The following is a 22,145-nucleotide window of genomic DNA, read 5'->3' on the forward strand; positions in this document are numbered from 1 at the left end:
ACTTAGGTTCATAAATTCCTCTCTCATCCGTTCTTCAAAACCTTCACGCCTGAATTTAGTGAGGAAGGCCAACTTCAGGTCGTCCCATGTGCCAAAAGTTCCTGCTGCTTGTCTCTCATACCACTGAAACGCCGCGCCCTTGAAAGTGGCGGGGAATATTGCTAACCAATGCTCCGGTGTTCTGGCATTGTTAGCCACACACGCTACCATAAACTCTGCTACATGAAGATCAGGGTCTTCATTGTACTCTCCCTTAAAAACTGGCAATGGGACTACATTCGCTGGTCTGTCATCAATATTTCCAGGACGGATCTGGCTTGGAAGTGGACCTCCAGCAGGAGGAGGAAGGGCTTGATGTGCCATTGGGACTTCTGTAAAGAGTTCCGCAAGGGCGTCAAAGGCGGCTTTTGCTGCGAGCTCGCTCTCGGCTCTGATTCTTGCTTTCTCTCTTCTCACGTACCTCTGGACTCGTTCCAACGCTTGCCTTTTTATTGCGTCATTCATCAGGGGGTTGACTCCACTATGTTGTTAGTGCTCCACAGAGGGTTAACAGAAGGCTTCAGTCTCTGGAGGACTCTCTTGCCAACATTTCTTCTACTTCTTTCCTCTCAACGTCCCTAAATTCTGCTTTCATGCCACTGCACAGAGGAAGGTATTCGGTTCTGAAGGTGTCAAAATGCATATGTCTGAGCATTGTGGTGGTACCATCATCATAGTAATGCCAGCTTCTGATGGTTTCAATAGTGTATGTTGTGAAAAACACTTTGTCTACCAACTTCCAGTGGGTTGCTAATTGAACAAACAGAAGATTATCAGTACACCAAGCATCCCATGTATCTTGCTGTTGAGCATCCACGAACAAATTCCAACTCTTTTCCTTCTTGTCTTTGTGAACCTCTACAGACCAAGACTCCTGAAGCTTCTTCACAATCTCCCACTTGATGTTGTCTGGAAACTTCTCAATGAATGCCAAATCTTCCATGGATGTTCATTCTCTCTGTTTCTGCTCTTCAGTTTGTTCCCAAACAGTTTGCCACCAAGATGCAAGTTTCTGCTGCTTCAATAGGAAGAGGAAACTGTCCACTACATAGAGCATGCATCATAATGGTGATGTGTTTCCGCCATTGTGGGATGAAATTCTTGTGGAAAGTGGCTTTGATTATGAGGAATTCCAACTCTTCAGTGGAAGAAGGAACTTTACAATCATCCATTGAATTCTTCTCTTCTTGGCAATGCCAATTCCTTCATTTTCAGCCTCTTTTGGTGCTTGTTGATGGCAAGTTTCCCCGGCTGCGCACCAAAAACATGGAGCCCCGAGAGGAACACCAAGGAAAAGGGAATTCTCTTGCAAGAAAATCTATCTTGTAACATCAACAAGCTTGTTTATCATGTTTCATATGATCACAATGAAGAAAAGAACACCAGGCACAATAAATCCTCATGCAGCATCATATAGATCTCCCACGGTTTTTAATAGAATCAACCATATTCTTCAACATCCTCACAAAATCCATCAATGGAACAAAGAAAGCAAAGAAATACACCATCTTTGAATGGAAATACATCACATAGTATTCATCTTCAATATCTTCATAGTCTTCTCTCTCAATCTCTCATATACAATCACTCTGTTTGAGTAGAATTGGCTATCTCTGACTCTCTCTCTCTCTCTCCATCAATAATACACCATATCCTCACTACAATCTCTCAAAATCACTCTCAATAATCACTCTTAGGTCGTGGATACCCCTCCCAAGAGGTATGTCTGATATGAAGGGTCACCAAAGCCACTACAGTGTCTCTTCACAGCTCACTACTGTCACTTCACTCTAGTCTTCTCTTGAGTCTTCAGCAGCTACTTCTTCCACTTCTTTCAGCTCTTTTGCACTTGTATTCACCTCTTTCCAAGGCTAGAAAACTTTTCCAAAAGTCACACATACATTCCACAGAACACTTACAGAACAGTCTACAGAACAGTACCAGAACAGTTACAATACAGAACAGAACAGAAACAGAACAGAAGCAGAAACTCTACAGAAGACCTACAAAAGGTTATCAAAACCACATAACTCATTCTCAAACCATTTCAAACTCTCACAAAACATTCAATAAACTTTCACAATATCTCATTCTTCATCAATCAATACTCCATCCCTCCTTACAGAAGACAATCAGAACAAAACAGACCAAAACAGAGCAAAACAGAAGGTATACAGAACCATTCAGAACCTATCATAACATCACAGAACCATCAACAAACATCATGAACTTCCAAAACACAATCAATATCATCCAAAACACTCTCAATCCACTTCCAAATCAACCAATCATCCCATAAAATCAACCATTCAGCTCTCAAAAACAACAAAAATCAGCCAAAAAACAAGTCATTTCAACACTCAACAGTCACTCATGAATATATGTATATATAACGTGAGTTCGAAATAAGGGGCTTTTAAAATAGCATTTTTATACATTTTTTACATACAGAAGGGTGTTATATAAAGGGATTACTTACAGATTGAATAGAAAAGGATTGTATTTTATTCAAGAAAAATTCACAGATTAGGATATTTATAAATAGGCCATGAACGCACGTTATATAGAGAATATATATATAGTGAACCCCCCGAGACTTGGAGTCATTACTACTCCCTATATAGGTGTACTCAGCCTCTGTGCTCGACAAGGCAACTGTAGGCTGTTTCTTGCTGCTCCAAGTGACTGCAGCACTCCCAAAAGAGAGCACATATCCACTGGTAGATCGTCTATCAGAAATACTACCAGCCCAATCAGCATCAGTGTATCCATGCAACTGTATCTGAATCCCAGTCTCATAAAACAGTCCATACTGCAATGTGGACTTCACATACCTGAGTATGCATCTAGCCGCATCCAAATGCGATTTCCTTGGAGCCTGCATAAACTGACTTACCAATCCAATAGCATAGCTCAAATCTGGCCTGGTAATAGTCATATAAATCAAACTTCCTACTATGCGTCTGTACATAGTAGGGTCTTCCAGAAGCTCACCTGCATCTGCGCTCAGCTTCACATTCTGCTCCAAAGGAACTGAAATAGGCTTACAGCCTGTCATCCCATATTTGGACAGCATGTCCAATCCATACTGCCTTTGCAAGAGCCATATCCCACTTGGTGATCTAATCACCTCAATGCCCAAGAAATAACGCAGCTCTCCCAAATCCTTCATCTCAAACTTTTGCTTCAATAGCATTTTCACATGAAGGATATTTTCATCACTGTCACCTGCCATAATCAAATCATCAACATAAATGACAAGTAGCATAATATCTTTCTCTGTTTTTCTCACATAAAGTGAGAAATCTGCCTTGGAAATCTGAAAGCCAATAGTGACAAGATACTGTCCTATCTTGTCAGACCATGCTCTAGGCGCTTGCTTCAAGCCATACAATGCTTTCTTCAACCTGCAAACAAACTCAGGATGAACAGCATGCACATAACCTCGTGGCTGTTCCATATAGACCTCTTCTTGCAAATCACCATGCAAGAAGGCATTCTTTACATCCATCTGATGTCAAGACCATTCCTTTGATGCAGCCATAGCAATGACTGCTCTTACGGTTGCCATCCTTGCAACCAGACTGAATGTTTCTTCATAATCAATGCCATATGTTTGTGCATACCCCTTGACTACTAATCTTGCCTTGTGTCTATTCACAGAACCATCTGCATTGTGTTTCACCTTATAAACCCACTTACAACCAATTGCATTCTTACCTTTAGGTAAAGGTACCAATTTCCATGTAGCATTTGCTTCCAAGGCATCCATTTCTTCATCCATGGCTTTTTCACATTTTTCTTTTCCCATGGCTTGCTCAAAAGAAGTGGGTTCTGGTTCATGTATGACTTTGACCATATAGGCATAGTGAATGGCTGTAAATCTATCATATTTCAGTCTATCCACAGGATACCTAGCTTTGGTAGACCTGCGCAAAGTAGGTTCACTCCCAGATGCTCTCAAAACATCCGTGGTCTTCCTTACTCTAGGTGTAACAATAGAAGGAATACCCAACTCATCATCAATGCTCTGTTCTGAGCCACTGGATTCACCATCCACATAAGAGTGACCTGCATTCACATCAAAAAATGGGCTGATCTACCTTCTCTTTTCCTTTTCATAATACCTGCATACCACTATCTGCATTGCTCTGAGAAGATTCTCCTGATCTCAATCTGCCTGTCCATGGCGAAGAATGTGAATCACTGCTAGAGAACACTCCAGGTCCACTAATATCTTGTGATTGCTGCTGTGAATTCTGTGCAGCATTACCATTTTGCGCATCTACATTATCAATCACATTTACTGGTTTATACCAGCTACTCATCTCATCAAAAACAACATCTCTACTCACTGTAAACTTACGAGTAAAAGGGTTATAGCATCTATACCCTTTTTGCTGCAGCTTGATTGATTCAACCCTCGGTAATCAATACATAGTCGAAGTGTCCCATCTTTCTTTTTCTGGAATAGTACTGGAGCTCCCCACGGTGAGTTGTTAGGTCGGATGTAACCCCGATCTAACAGTTGCTTGAGCTGTTCCTTTAACTCAATTGCTTCTGGTATGGACATTCTATAAGGTCTCTTTGCAATTGGTGCAGTTCCAGGCACTAGCCTAATCTCACGATCTACTTCTCTTGGAGGCGGAAGTTCAATCAATTCCTCAGGGAATACGTCAGTGTATTCCTTTAGCCAAGAATGTCCTTCATGAGACTCTTGCTTTTGATCTAACTTGTTGAGTTTGATCAGGTAAACGGGTAATCCTTTTCTGACTCCTTTTATGATCCAAGATACTTTTGCTAATTGGATTCTTGGCACTCCTGCCTCACCTTGAGTTGTGACAAATTCCCTTTCAGAGTTTCGAAAGGAAACTTGACCCTTTCCACAGTGGATGTGGGCGTCGTTGGGCTTAAGCCAATCCATCCTGAGTAGACACTTATGGATACCTAAATTCATGACTCTGAATTTGACTGAAGTCTTCTTTCCTCCCAGAAAGAATTCCACCTTACCAGTTTGCCTGGTACAAGTTACCTCACGATCGTTTGCCAACTCCACAAGCAGGGTAGGTGCTTCTACTATGGTTATTCCTAAACTTTTTACACATGCTGGTGAGATAAAGGAATGTGTACTGCCACAATCAATCAAGGTTTTGAAACCTTTACCTTGATAGTCCGACGGTGTCTGAATCACCGAGAACTGGCGATTCGGCCCTTTCTTGTGTAAAGCGGCATGGACTGTCGCTCTTTCAAATTCTGCTTTCATAGTCGGATCTTCCTCTTCTTCTTCTTCGCATCTTTGCCTATTGGCAATGCAAGCGGTTCTTCCTCTTCCACGGTTAACGGCTCCTTGACCGCGGCCTGCACCTTGGAAAGGCGTTTGACGATGTCCTCCGCTGAGCTTGGGACATTGCCTCTTGAAGTGACCAGGTTCGTTGCAGTGGAAACATCGGAGGTTTCAGCCATTACTTTGAGTAGGAACAAAGTTGTTGACGCTATTTGTCCTTGCTTTCTTCCTTTGTCCCTAATTGTGACCCTGAACTCTCTTCATTTGAGGTCTGAATGCTCCTCTGTTTGGGTCACTATAAGACCAAGTTTTGTTACCCCTTGGTCTAGCTTGCACCTCCTGAATTATAGGCGCCGCTCGAATGCGTGCATCCTGAAGATTTGATGGACGCATAGATTCGAGACGCGTATTTACGGGTGGATTTAAGCCCGCACAAAATTTGGACACCTGCTGTGTCATGTCCATCTGTGGCGCATACTTTAAGAGTGAGATGAATTTAGAGTAGTATACGTCAAGGGTGAGTCCTAGCTATTTTAGCTTGTAGAACTCATTCATTTTCTGAGTATGATATGCAGGTGGTAAATATCTTCCTTGCACGGCTTTCTTCAACTTCTCCCAGGTAACGGACCCCTCTGAAGTCCCTTGATCCCTGCACCATTGCTTCCACCAAAGTCTCGCTTCATTGGTGAGTTTTAACTTGGCAAGCATGGCCTGATTTGTAGGTGCAGTACCAGCTGCTTCAAAGTAATCCTCCATGGATTCAATCCAAATTTCGGCATCAGACTGGACGAATCTGCCTCTCCCGTCAAACTCGGGTGGCTTTATCTGCTTGAGGAGGAACTTCTTCTCCTGGGTCACAGCAGTACTTGATGTAGGGGGAAAATTTGGAACCTGTACCTGGGGTTGTGCCTGGATAAAAGTTTTCTTAACATTATTATATAATAATTGACATTAGCTTATCTTTAGTTCAGCTATCTCGTAAATAATGAAGCTACTTAACTTTTTAACAACTCGTATGCACAGCGAGATATTGATTTAAAAAAAAGTCTTTATTTGTATTTACATGGGCATAGCCTTATACAACGTTCCGTGTGATGATAATCCAATCATTACATTCAGTTTGGGGAGAACAACGTTGTATTGCATTTGTCTACAGGAACTGTGTAATAGTAGGGTTTTGGGTCATGGATCTTTAGGAATCGATAGTTCATTGGAAGTTCAGGATACCCTTTCCGTTGGAATCCATACTTCTCATGGCGGCCCAACACTTTAATCCTGTCGGCTGGGATTACACGGGTTACTTCCTCATATACATATGAGTTCTTTTCAACCCTCCGACCTTGAATATGTAAAGTCGAATTTGCGTGAGCTTCCACAAAAATGAACAACTTCACGACCTTCAAGTCTTCCAACCACTTGATCCTCTTTAGGTTGGTCTGTAGATAAGCAAACCGGTGGGCGGCTATATAGTAGATTCCTGAAGACCCTGTCCATCTTCGTTCTATGTATAAAGGTGATGGATTATAAATCTGCTCCAGGATGTTCATCATCCCAATTCTTTGTCTATAAAGCGGAGAATGCATTGCAATCATAAACATGACCCGAAACACCAAAAACTTGTTCCACGCTTCATAGTTCTGCAAGACAGCATTGAAGATGAGAAAATGTTTGGACAGCAACAATTTCTTTACTTCATTTTATTGAGATCTCATAAAAACAATTCCGTTGTTGGTCGACTCTGATACCAACTTTAATGTGTCCCCTAGTATCATCCAGGACACGTCTTAGCAGTCCATCGGAAAGGATGTCTAGAAAGCTCCGCCCGGCACTCCCATGGAATGTTACGGGTTTTGCGATCTAGTCTTCTCGCATCTGCCACGTAGCGGAAGTATCTTGGCCGCTCCCACTTAGGATCGACCGGAATTAGGGTTTTCCTGTTTGGTCATTAGCTAACAGCAACTAGCGTCAGACCCGAGCGAACTACTTTACGCAGAAACGCCAGATCCGAAGCGGATTCACGCTGCACTTGGTTCATGGAGAATGGGAAACGAGAGGGATGCAAAGCTCAACCTCTCTGCCATAAGGCATAGTCCCATTCCGTTCCCCTAAAACAGCGTAAATCGGGTAAGACGTAACTCTAGGTCATTGTTCTCGTTATTCGTTTTGATGATGATGTTCATTCCGCTGCTCTTCGAGATTTTTGAGAAAAGTTTCCAGCTAACCGGGACCACCCAACCGTAGGACGGACCCATGGTCCATCCTCCACACTTTCCTCGGATTGTTTTAGTTATGTAATTATCTAACACATTAATTTGACATATAACAATCAGCTTCTTTAATTAACCCTGTTAAGCACTGGTCCCTTCACGTAATCTTATCACGTGACATAGAAAAACAGTATCAAGCAAGTTCTTTTAACATTTCATCATTTTATCTTTGAAATACAAGGAGTTCCGCCCGTAGGCTTTCCAGTAATCCCCAGGGATCACTATTCCAAGCTTTCGCCCGTCAACTAGTATGCGGGCCTCGAGATCCAATCCCGAGTCACGTTAGCCTCTTGTGCAGGACTCGGAAGGCGAGGGATTTACGACCAGAACCCCCCCTGGCACCCAAGCATCCTCCTACTCCAAGTAGAGCTCAACGGAGAGACCTCTCGCGGCGGATTCGGTCCACGTTCCTGGCACAGTCAACAACCCCCTTGCTTAGGGTTAGGCAGGCAGTCGGGGGTAACTGAAGCTGCCTCTCCCTTCAGGCATTTAACTTGAAGTATAGGTACTCATTTAATTTGTAATTCATAATTCAAACAGAGCCCTAAAATCTCTAGCAAGCACAAACATTTCCATTAAACAACCCAGTTGTTTGGCAAACTGCTAAGGAAGTGTTCTTTCCTTTTTGAGTGTATCAGCACTCGTTCCCAAGGTGTCTTGTAAATTGGCAAGATCTTTTACATTCCGGTGTAGGGCATACCCAACTTGGTTAACCCTAAAGTTCCTTAGATATGCTAGCTTCCGGTTTACAACTTTCCTTATTTAGAAGGATATCCAAAAATATGTCTTTTTGCAAGATAACTTGCGTAAGGATCTGCCATCCTTGATGAGGGTTTTTACCCTTTCTCCTTGTGAATCAATCACAAGACTAAATGATTTCATACCTGTTGCGTAAGTCCTGCGATGGAATAATCTGTTTAGATTCTTAAGCTGACGTATGTCAGGCCTAGGGTTTCTTCTTTTAAGAACCTTAGGGACAAACCCTAGTTCCTTATCTTTACGAATTTATTTTCCCTACAGTAAGGAAAGTAGTCAAGTGCTTAGGGTATGAATGTTTCTATGTTTAGATTGGTTTAGTTATCTTTCGGAAGGTAACATTCACGGTTTTGCTATCCTTGTGACAATTTACTTTCCAGTCAATACAGCTTAATTTTGACTTCCGTTTTCCTTACAGATGAACTCATGCCAAATAACAACATTTTCCTTGCTAAGATGTGCAATTAGCAAAGATAACTTCTTAGTAATTTGAGCATCGAAAGAAACCTTTCATGAATTTAACCATTTACAACGATTCGTTGCGAAAGGAATAAGACTAATGGTGCAAGATATAATTTCTACACCTTAGGATTTAACTAAAATATACTACTATAGTAAATGGTTAATCTTGCTCGTAATTTATAATGCTTGATGCAATTTGAAGAAAGCTAAGTTCTATACATTGTCATTCATAAGCTAAACTCCTTCGTTACAAATAACTCGAACAAATATATCCTATCCTTAACAATTTTTCTTTGCATGATCGACTTAAAACCGAATTAAAGCCAAGAAGAAAAACCTGGTTTTGGGGTGAGATATCCACATGGATACCGGGAGATGACCCTCCCACAGCTACACCTTGGACTTTCTTCGGCGGCATCGTAGTTCGAATGTGAGATAGCCTTTTCCTCTTTCTTCTGGAATTCCACCGTCTCTTTGGATCAAAAAAAGTTTATGGGTGAGTGTGGTTTTGCAACCACGAAACCCTTGGAGGATTTTGACTTGGGGTAGAAGGAATAGAAAGCACTTATTCTCCTTCCTTCCCTTTCTTTTATCTTTTTCCCACTCTTCCTCCTTCACTCCTTCTTTTCACTCCCTCTACCTTCCCTCCCTATCTTTTCTCTCACGGCTACTTTTCCCTTACGGGATATCATACGAGGCCATGATGATGAATTGGATTTTTAGGTTCAGGGGGGGAAATAATAAGGGGGATACAAGGGATTACGAGGAAAACTTAGGGAGTTGTGAAAAAAAAAAAAGAGTTATGAGGGTGAAAAGGGCTTAGTGGAATAAAACACGGGGGAAAAGTATAGGAAGGGGGTCTTGGGGGATTTTAGGACATGGGGGGTGTGTGGACACCAGCTTGTTTGATAAAACTAAGAAAACAAAGCTCAGCTAAGAGAGCACATGCACAAAAAGATCTAAAAAGTGAATGAAGGAATCAATGAAATAGAATGAAAGTCTTCAAGGTAGCCTAAGGGCAAAGTATCCTATGGGTGTGACTCGAATAGCCTAAAGAGCTAAGAGGAGTGGGGGGGGAACAAGGGGGCTTAGGGGGGATTAAACCCGCGGGGGGGGGGGGGGGAACAAGGGCCTTATGGGGATTAAAACCAGGGGAGGGAACAAGGGGCTTATGGAACCCCAAGGGGGAAATTCCAGGGGGGGGAAAAGGGGCCTAAGGGGAATTTAAAACATGGGGGGAGAAAGTCCCTTTTTGGGGTAAAACCTTTTATGGGGGGGAAAGGGGGCTTAAGAAGGCCCCTTGGAAGCTTCCAAGGGCCTTCTAGAAGCCTTACGAAGGCATGTGGGGGGTGGAGGGGAGGGGTTTCAGGGTCGTCTGTCGACGGTGATGTCCAGGTGGCAGAAAATTGTGGCGGATCCTCCCCAGCACGCGCGCTATGTCATTCGGCTTCTCCCTCCCTCAGGCCCTCTCTCTCTCTCGCGTTGACAGCATGATGGCTTCTCCCTCCCTCAGGCCCTCTCTCTTTCTCAGCACGATGTTATGGCGGCACTCTCCTCTTCACGACCACCCTCACGCATTCACGGCAGTGTTGTCCTCTTCATCCTTCGGTGGGGCCCCTTCAGCCTGCGGCCCCTCATTTAAATAGGGGGGGGAGGGGATCTTCCCTCCCCTGCGTGTCAACATGCATGTCCCCCCTGCTCATCCCGAGCTCCACCAAGGAGCTTAATGGCTCCTTCTATTTCCCTTCCCCTCCAGCTCGTCAGTCTGCTGGAGGGATAAGGGGGAAAAAAAAATTTTCATTTATCTCATTCGTTTTTCCATTTTAGCTCGTTCACGTGTTTAGTAAAACGGAATGTTACACAAACAGAGTAATCCAAAAGTTGTTACAAAATCTAGAATCACGATCTGAAATAATAACTTTTGGCAATCCATGGTTAGTGAAAACAGTTTTCAAGAACAATTGTGCTGCCTGTGATGCTGTTAAAGTTTTCTTACATGGAATGAAATATGCTTGTTTACTAAATCTATCTACTACTGTCCAAATCATATCATGGTTAGATTTAGTATTAGGTAAACCAGTAATAAAATCCATAGGAATTTGTTCCCAAGATTTAGATGGAATAGACAAAGGCATAAGTAATCCATACTGTTTACCATGATGTCTCTTAACTCTTTGACAAATCAAACATTCAGAAACAAAGTTAGATACATCAGTGTCCATATGCGGCCAATAAAAATCTTCAGTTAATGTACGTAAAGTATATATGATACCTCTATGACCTTGATATGGGGGACAGTGAATCTCATTCAAAACAAAAGATCGGAATGGAATTGTAACACACAATCTCTTTTCATAAAACATAAATCCATCATTATATGACAATGAATCAATAGGAATCAAGTTATTTTGAACTAATTTATTCCAATCAGCATGAAAAGTAATATCCTGATGATAAGTATCTTTCATAGCAATCAAAGAATCAAAAGATATAACAGAAATATTATGAATGGCAGGCCTTTGTCATATGTGGAATATTTCAGTTCAGAAGGTTTCAGCTTACAACTAGAATAGGCTATAGGATGATTGTCTTGCATAAGTACGGCTCCTATTCCTGATCCACTAGCATCGATCACTACTAGAAAGAATGGTCTATTAAAATCAGGCAACTGTAGGACAGGGGCATGGGTTAATGCATGTTTCAATAAGTCAAAGGATTTCTGTTGATTTTCGGACCAATGATAGACAATACATTTCTTCAGAAGTTTGGTTAATGGTAATGCAAGTAATGAAAAATTACGTACAAACTTCCTATAGAAACTAGTAAGACCAAGGAATGAGCATAACTCATGTACGTTTTTAGGTACAGGCCAATTCAATATTGCATCTATTTTCTTAGGATCAACTTTAATTCCATCAGATGATACAATATGACCTAAATACTCTATTTTTGTTTTAAAGAATTCACTCTTTTCAGGATTTGCATACAGTTTATTATCTTTTAATAACTGAAAAACCAATGACAAATGCTCATAATGTTCTTTCTCATTTTGACTAAACACCAAAATATCATCAAAGAAGACAATTACACAATACTGATATTTTAAAAATATACGGTTCATCATTCTACTAAATGTAGCAGGTGCATTAGTCAATCCAAATGGCATCACTAAAAATTCATAATGACCAAACTGTGTTCTAAATGCAGTCTTGAATATGTCTGACGTATCTAGTCTCACCTGATGATAACTAGACTTAAGGTCTATTTTACTAAATATAGCAGATCCTTGCAGTTTGTCCATAAGGTCATCAACTCTAGGAATGGGATACCTATTCTTTATAGTGATCTTATTTAAAGCTCGATAGTCAATGCACATACGATAGGTATTATTCTTTTTCTTGACTAATAGAACAGGTGCACCGAATGGAGAACTACTAGGTCTAATCAATCCTCTATTTAGTAATTCCTCAACTTGACTCTGAATTTCTTTTTGCTCTATCTGGTTATGCCTATATGGTGCTTTACAAGGTGGTTGTGTACCCGGAATCAAATCTATCTTATGGTCTTCTGGACGTGAAGGAGGTAAACCAGGTAGTAGGTCTTCGGCAAAACAGTCTTTAAAATGTGCAAGAAATTATTTATGCCTAGGATGCATATGATTTTCTTTTACTTGCAATTCATTCACCCAAATGAGATAAGATTTACTACTCTTGCATAATGCACGTTTAGCTTGAGTATGCGAAAGCAGTGGAAAAACATTAGATGCATGCATACCATATAATGTAATAGATTTTCCTTGAAAATTAATATTCAATTCTTTTACTAATTTTGCTGAAATAAAATCATGAGTGCTACCGTCATCATGAAAAATAATATTTTTCTTTCCATGCACCAAACATTTCATAGTCAATAAAGAATGTGTAGTTGGCATACCTGGTAAAGTATCCGAAGGAGTAGTAGAGTCATCCTCATCTTCTGTGAAATCAGGCATATCTTCATGTTCTTCATCTTCCATTGCTCCAAGGTAGTTGATATGGGCAGGTGGCTTCTTCGAATAACAATTTGCTACTAGATGTCCAGGCTGGTGGCATTTATAGCATACTATTGGCTTGGCTTTGGTTACATTGTTTGCAATGGCAGGAAGTCTAGGGACATTAGGGTTTGGCTGTGGAATAGGCTTGGAATTTTGATTGACATTGGATGGTAAAGGAGGTGGTTTTGCCCAATTTTTACGGAAAGATGATGAAGGGAAACGACCTAGATTAAATCTTCTAAAGTTGGAATTGAATTGTTTAGATCCATAGTTACCATTGGCTTGGAATTGCTGTGGACGTCTGTCTCTACCTCGCAGCTTGTCTTCAGTGTCGTGAGCTAGTGAAATGGCATCTTCAAGAGTAGTAGGCTTGAACATGTTAACTTCAGCATAGTAATGCCCAAGGAGTCCAGACATATACTTGCGCTTGTGTGTCGCTTCAGGTACATCTTCAAGCATGCGTAGCTGGAGTAATGCATTCCAAAAACGCTCTGTGTACTGAGGAATAGGCTCACGATCCCGTTGCTGAAGAAGATCCCATTGCTTAATAGCTTTCTCATGAAATTATGGAGGAAGGAAATTTTGCATGAAATTCTTCTTGAAATTCTCCCAAGAAGCGAGACAATCTATACTCTTGCGTACAACAGTCCACCAAAGAGATGCTTTGTCCACTAAATGATTAGTGACACACTTGATTTTTTCTTTTTCTGCATAGGTTTCCTCATGAAAGTAGTCGTCAAACTGATTAATGAATGCAAGAATAGTTTTTCCTTCTCGTATGCCATTGAAAGTACGGAATTTGAAACTTCTTTTACTTATCTTTGATTCCTTGCGGATGGTTTGAGATTCGAGAGTTGCGTCGATGGTATGTCGGATAAGATCTTCAGCTTGAGGTTCTTCTTTGTCGGTAGACGATCTCTGTAAATTTGCCAGTTGAACTTGCAATGCTTGCCTAGCCCTTTGTTCTTCCAATTGCATCATGATTAAGTCCAGCTTTTGCTCCATCGTAGGCTCATGTAGGTCGCCTTCAGCCATAAGATCATCCATATGTGGTTCCGTCATCCTGCAAAACTCAAAAGACCTTTCTCACTCAAAATCAAGTTAGCGGGATGAGCATAGCTCAAGTTCGGGAATACAAGGCTTATGTATTTTTGGGTGTAACTTTCACAATCTTCGAAAAATTTGCATTTTATCCTTCTTCGTATGCTGAAAATGCTTCAGCAAACCTATGTATGGGTAGAGTACCTTCCAAGGAACAACTTTGCAGTTCGGAGTTTCTGCGCAGGAACAGCCCTTCTAGGAGTTTTGAGCACAAATCAGTTCTGACTCCAGTTGACTTGTCTGACTTGCAGAGTAGCAGATTAATGTGACTTGCAGAGTTGCAGACTTGCAGAACTTGGTCGATTTATCTGACTTGCAGGATTTAGACTTGTGAGACTTGCTGAACTTGACTGGTTGGGTGTGACCTGGAGTTTGGGATGGCCTGACTGATTAAGGAGCTTAAGTAATTAAGCTTGGGGGGGCTTAATAATCAGCAAATGGCGCAATTCGTGGGGGGGGGGGGGGGGGGGGGGGGGGGCGTTTTCTGACAGCGCCGAAAATTTCGCGACGTCTTCTGATACCTCGATGAGATTTTTAGAAGCTTAAAGCTTCTTAAAGCTTATTAAGCTTTAATACTAAGCTCAATAAAAATAAAAGCTTTTAAGCTTGTGAGCTATGGAGCTTATCTCACTGGTTTTTGACGACTTGATGAAGAAGATGTAGGAGTGGTCCTTCGCCTCTGCAGACCGGTCCTTCGCGATCCGATGATGGAAACAAGGGTTCTTGATCGCCAGAAATCTTCCTGTATCGACAGCTCGCGACGAGATTGACAGTAGAGCCTGATCGTTCCAGGAGCTCCGCCTTCGCACGAGATGGGTAGCGATTAGAAGCTCTTGATCTCAGCTTCACTCTGATACCACTGCTGCGCAGATCAGATGCTGTATGCTCGCGTAGTGAATGCCGGAAGGTCCCCAAGAACAATGAAACTCTACTTTTTGCACAAATTACAAGGTAAAAAGCATGAACGACAAGAGCAAGAGACCAATTGGGTACAATCTCCCCCCATGCCTTGTGTGAGCGCTCCACAAAGCATGTATTGTATGTATTATTCATCTTCAAGCTCAAATAATAGCCCAAATTACAAAATAGCAAGCTTTTAGCTTTTGAGTTTGCTTTAACACAAAATAAGAATAAAGCGAATGGACGGTGCCCAAAGAGTCTGGCACGTCCAATACAATGTCCAAATAGAAATAACATAATCGTGCGTCCATGCGCATACAAAATAATAATAAATATCCGACGCCTTAATAAATAGGCGTGACAAAATATAGGCGCCATGCCTAAGGTATGCACCCATCAAAATATTTGCAAACAAATTCTCCTTCTTGCCATAAGGTTATTCTAGGGTTTTTCTTTTGTCTATATATTCTCCGCGATGTTCTATCCATCCCATACTAAATTTTCAAGTCAACAAGATCTTACACAAAGAAATCCCTCATCTTTTGCCCCCCACATAGGTTTTGAGGAACATTTATACACCAAAACTTTTCATTTAGCCTCTTTTTCATCAAGGATTCTAGCTCAACTAGAACATCCTATCAAAACATATATTCAAATGAAACCTACTTTACTTTTCCCCTATTTTTCATGCTTAAACATATGACACTAAATTAATCACAACTTTTAAATCCCAACTATCACAACCAAGAAAAGAAACATGTAGTATCTACATTACCTATGTATACAAAAAAAAAACATCTAACATGACGGTTTGCTCTTATCTCCATCATTTGTCCTCTCATTCGTAAGAGTTGTTTACATTTATTCTTCATCTAATAATTTTTTAAACTTTTTTAAATTCTTATAAACATCCATGTGATACTCTACTTCAACTGTAGACACATAGAGCACGTTAGGTAAAATGTCACCATCAATTATCTTACTTTCTTACATCTTTAGGAAAATTAAGTGCTTCCCTGGCCATTCAAACATATATATAGGCCTAGGACTTTGTATACTAGGTACTTCTAATTGTAGTCCAATGCTTTCTCTTAATAGTTATCCCTTTAGGTCTTCACTATTATTTATAGATCCACCCTCATCTTCTTACCAAGTGTCATTGAACATTAATTCTACCCACTTACTCTCCTTTCCTTCTTGTTCTTGTAGTACCATTCCTAAATGCCTTTACTTGGCTTTTTCTACTATAATTCTCACTCTCTCATCTAACTCTATCATAGGCTCATCCTCCTCTTCTCTTGCACATCTTTGTCTAGGTAATGGGATGCATCAACATTAAAATCTAAGAGATCATAGTCCTTTGCTAACACCTCTTGACACATAGAAGACTGCAAACAAGGGATCTCACTATATCCATGTCCATGTAACCTGAAACTATCAAGGATAACAACATTATCTCTAGTCTCCTTAGGGCACTACACCATCCTACCATGCAAACTCTAGAGACTCCTCAACAACTACATCATCATCATATACTGGTGGTCCATCCACATGATGCATACCTAAAGCCCCTCTCACCTTGATATCCACAAAACCTCACTATCCTAAGCACATGCTTGCATGGGTACCTCCATAAAACCATTCTCAACTACTAGTACCTTATCCCCCTCTATATGTGAATTAACATCATAACATCTCATTTTCAAATAAAATATATTGTTGATCCCTTCATCTATAGCTAATAGTCATCTTTCCTCATCCTTTAAACAAACACTAAGCTAAGCCATAATGCCCTCCCCATGATCAATATAAGACTTAGACTAATAGGTGCAAGTTTAATTGCCATAAAACTAGACTTTACTTTCTCATTAATTGTTTCAACATTGGCATGATTATCTAAGTCATTGTCACTAATGTAGCCAAATAAAGTTGGGCCACTTTTAGGATGAACAACCAATCCTAAAACTAAACAAGGATCCTTAATGGGGGCACCAAAAACTAAGGTGGAGTTTTTATGAGGGGCACTAACACCTAGCAAGCCACCATAAGACAAAGAAAGGCCAAAGACCTTGTAGCTCTTACATGACTAGGCTATTGAAATGAGGAACACAACCACTATACAAGTTTCTATACTTCTTATACTATGCACCCTATGAACTTAGCATTTGTGCATTTATAAAACTTCATCTAACTGACATCTTGAGAACTAGACAATATTCTATTGAAAATCCTCTTTATTTCCTAATGTTGTGCAATGGGAAATATTCATTCTAATCTCTAAAAATCCCTTATGATCTCCATTTAGACCATAGACACAATTTGTCGTTAACAAGAATTTTAGGTGCACTAGATATACACTTTCATCACAATTCCTTCAAGAGGAACCCACATTTCATTACACTTCTTGAAGAAGACTTGTTTGTTACCTTATTCTTGCATATTACATGTCTTTTCTTTAACATCTTGTCAATGAATGTAAACATCAAATGGTATTTCAAACAAGTGAAACTAGCATGTCTTACAAACCTTCCTTAGTTGATGCTCTTGGAATGGTCATTCTAACATTAAAGTGATCCAAAATTGTTTATCTTGGTTGGATAAATGGGATATATTATGACATTCAAGCTCACCAACATAAATTTGTTTTCCTAGATTATGTAGCTATGCTTTATGTGACATTAAACTTGGACTTACATGTTGTGCCTTTAGGGTAGTGCTATGGGTTGATACTTTACACTATACAAACATATTAACTAATGTTTTAGAGGTAAATGATCATAGAAGATATCTAAAATATCTTTGGTACTTTATAAAAGATATGAATGTGCAAATCTTTACTCATGAGAAGAATGGAAGAACACAAAAGGAACTCTTCTTTGAAATTCAGCTCCTATCCATGCCAACTTACAATATGCTTTATGCTTTATATTGTAGTTTTAGCTTCATTAGAATAGGCTGCCTACTTAATCACTCATCTTGAGAGGTCAATTAGAGTGGTGCATGACAATATATTGCATGAAAGAGTGGGTAAGGGATGACTTGTGTCAACTACTCTTCCTAAGTAGTGCCCCAACATATTAATTTCCCAACCAGACAGCCTCTTGGCATGTCCATTATTTATGTCAATAAGATCCTCCTTTTTTGAACAATTGGAAGCAAGCTCCATTTCCCTCTCGTGTGGGATGAGATGGACTTGCAACATACTTGGCACCCGATTTTAGTTTCAAGACTACTCACATTCAACTATGTCTCTCCCTTCAGTTCTTCAGCCTCCTTCAAATCAATCGTTCCACTTATGCTTCACCTTGTGTGATCCTTCCCGAAACAATTTTTCAACTTTCTTCTCCTCTTTTCCACCTCTTGTAGTCTTTTAGATCCATTAGTCCTCTCAATTCTACCTCTTCTAAAGCAATCTTCCCCTTGATAGTATCCATGCTCCCTAGCGAGCTACCCTATGAATAATGCTTGCATGCATAAAGTAGCATAAGAATTATTAATGCAAAAAACAATGTGTAAACTCAACAAACAATTCTTTAATATTTTCTCATGAATATGCTCTAATGATATGTAGAGATGTTACACAAACTCATAATCACTAAGTATCCCAACTCATGCTACCCTTGAGAAAACAAATAACATAAGAAAAATCTATACATGATATGCATCAATATTTGATACATTTCAACAATATTCATCAAAATTTTAACTACTTGGCACACTTAGAATATGACAAACAACACCAAGACCAACCCTGTGCTACCAAACCACCATATTTGGACATGAAATCCCTTATTTTTTGATATTTTGAGAATTGATGTGGTTTTTTTTTGTGTTTTTGGTTTCTTAGATCATTCTTAATATATTGATAATTATTGGCATTTTTTCTATTTTCTATTTTTCTATTTTTATTTTTTCTTAATTTCTAGCTATTTATTTTATAATAAATTAAAAAATAGTGATTAGAAAATGTGAAGTGCTAAAAATTAAGTTCAAGCCTTCCTTTTTCCACAGATAAAAGTAATTTTATTTGAATTTTCTTTATATAAAAATTAGAGCACTTACACTTAGACCCCTTATGCCCCTGATGCGTTGTTAACACATGTGAGGCACCATGTGGAATCCAAGGCTGTTGACACTTGAGATAGCTACTAACACACTTGGAAAATCCTCCACAGACTCCAACAACATACCATGAACACTCTTTTTCATACCACTCTTACCTCTCCCTCTCTCACTACTATCCCCCTTTTATTATAGAAACATACTTTATGTGTATAAGATGGGAGGAGAGAGAAAGACTAGAATGTAGAGAAGAGAGAAAGAATACAAAAGCAACATTTTTTATTCTTCAAATCAGGCCACAAAAGGGACATCAACACATTGTGGGGAGGGGGATCCATTGCTCATTTTTCACGTGAAGAATTATGCAGATCATCCTACGCACAACGATTAGAAAACTCATTAAAACATGGTGCCCATTTTTTGTGCTCTCTGTTCCTCTCTCCCCACAATTCCTCTTTTTTTTTCATTTAGTTAATGTTCCATTTCTGCCTTTGGCCCATGCCCCCTCAAAAATAGGTCCACCTCTTTAAATCTTGGTACTTTTTCGGCCTCCTTGGTTACCCACACTATGTTCCTCTATAAATTAAGGTCTCTTGTTATGAGATTCTGCCTCAAACATGTGAAATTAATGTGCAAATAATGGATGGATGCTTCTCCCTTGTTTGTAGACTTGATTTTGTGCTTTGCTTTTTCTCTAGATTTAAAATGACCCACATCATGTGCTTCAAACTCTTTGAACAAACGACCACTTTGAAGTGTTAAATTATCATTTTCCATTAAAAAGGCCTTATGGATTCACAAAAAATGCTTTTAAAAATGTAAAGTGTGCCTTAAAATTCAGCTCTCATTGGCAACCACATGATAGGGTGACCTAGCCCATCGAATCCATAAAGCAAACCTACCAACACAACATCAAACATGAAAGAAATCTTGACAAGAAAAGAAACAACTAAAGACAAAAAAAATATAAAATTTGAAAGCAAAATTGATAGTAAAAGAGATAGTTATTATTGAGGGTCCCCCCAGGAAATGACACTTAATAACTATCTTTACCTTTCAACCACTTACAAGGTGACCCAAATGCCATCGTGGCATAGTTGGATAACCACCTAGGGGACAACCCACCCTTATATAAGGCCCACAAGCTTTGACCCTAAATGTGGAATGTACGAATAATTGAAGACTAGGATAATGGCCTTATATTCCTAGTAATAGGTCGAAGGTAGTAAGAGTTGAGATGGATACCTAAAAGACCACGTGGGTCAACTTGGATGCCATCTCCTCTATCTTGAAGGGAGACTATATTTCATTAGGCTAAGATGTCCACTTCCTTTGGTGTGGGTTCTTTTAACCTTTGGACTATTGTTTGAGTTTGGTTTTGTAGATTTGTCCCATTTGCAGCCCAAAATGGAATTTTGTGCATCAACATGGATCTTTCAAGACTAGATCTCTCTATCACCTTGTCTCTTGTTGGTTTCTACTTTATGGTTTGAGAGGAAGGGGTAAGGATCACTTGTGTATCGTCTTCCATAGATTTGGGGCTAGGATTTGGGCTTAGATTTGAGTATCCTTGCTATGTGGAATGAATTGATTGCTAGTTCCTTGCTTGAAGGTGCTCATAGAATGATCATGGTTACCATCTTCGTCAATTTGATAGTCAATAGGTGGCTGCCTTTCTTCTGTGAGGTAGCTTGCCTAGTTAAGAGGATTCAATTTAATTGCTTGTCATGATAAAGTCCCCTAGCATATAAGGGGCTAGGTTTCAAGTGTAGCCTACAGGCTGAAATTTGTTGCAAGTCCCATCATAAAGAGGCAAAAGGAAAACATTGTGCTAGAGGATCCTTGTCGCCTTGTGATGACTTGGTAGGTTCTTGGGGTTGAGTTAAGCCAATTCCCTATCCTCCTTGGATGAGACATAGCTGTGGGCTTACAAGAGGAGAATTTTTTTCCTGCTAAGTTGTTGGGTTCACCCAAGGCCATCGATGAGCCATCCCCACTAATAAAAAAAGAAAGAAAAGAGCAAATATATATGATGATGGACTAAAAGGAACTTTCTCAAGGAATAACGGGCTTAGTGCTTATTTACTTTAGCATTAGTGGATCCTAAGTGGCAGGGAATTAACTTGGGCCTCTTGTTAGTGCTTGTGAGCCTTATGTGAGCATGGGTTTTCCCCTAGGTGGTTATTTGGTTGAGATCTGGCTAGGACAGGATGGCATTTAGGTGACCTTGTGAGTCGTTGATAATAGAGATAGTTATTGAGTGTTATTGTCTTTGGGGGACCCTCATTTCTTGGTCCTAGACTTGGCCATGGAATCCATGGTCTGTGGGGCTGAATGTTTTACTTTTTATGTATTCTTTAATTGTTGTCTCTTTTCTATCAAATTTTCTTTCACGTTTTATGTTGTACTGGCAAGTTTGGTCCGTGGATTCAACGTGCTCGATCGCTATCTTGTGGTCACCAATGAGAAATGGATTTTAAGGTGTACTTTCCAAGATTTTATTGCATTTTTTGCTAATCCATGAGGCATTTTCAATGGAAAATGAAGATTTAAAGCTTCAAAGGGGCCCTTTGTGCAAAGCATCTAAGGCACATGACATGTGTCATTTTAAAACTAGAGACAAAGTAGAGCATAAAGTTGAGTCTATAAACAAGGAATAAGCATCTAGTCATCATTTAGACATTAATTCTGGGTATTTGAGGAAGAGCTTTATGTTGAGAGACCTTAATATGGAGGAACATTGTATGGGTAACCAAGGAGGGAAAAAAAGGGTCATGTTTTGAAGAGGTAAACCCATTTTTAAGGGGGCATGGGTCAAAGGGAGAAATGGTGTATTAACTAGATGAAAAAAAAAGAAGAGGAACCGTGGGGAGAGAGCCATGTTTTGATGGGTTTTCTGATTGTTACATATGGGATCTACATCGATTTCCACGTGAAACATGAGCAATGGATCCCCTCTCCACCCTCTATGCGGTGATATCAATTTTATGACTTGATTTGAAAAATAAAGAATGTTAGTTTTTCAATATTTCTCTCCTCCCTTCTACATGCATAAATTATGTTTCTATGAGAGAGGGAGATGGGAGTGAGAGAGGGAGAGGTGAGAGTAATATGAAAAAGAATGTTCATACTACATTGCTAGAGTTTCTGGAGGATTTCCCAAGTATGTTAGTAGCTATCTCAAGTGCCAGCAACCTTGGATTGCACATGATGCCTCATATGTGTTACATCACATATGCAA

This window comes from Lygodium microphyllum, chromosome 3 (assembly GCF_053477565.2).
Source record: "Lygodium microphyllum isolate KBCC chromosome 3, Lygodium_microphyllum_v1.1.10, whole genome shotgun sequence".
Lineage (NCBI taxonomy): Eukaryota > Viridiplantae > Streptophyta > Polypodiopsida > Schizaeales > Lygodiaceae > Lygodium > Lygodium microphyllum.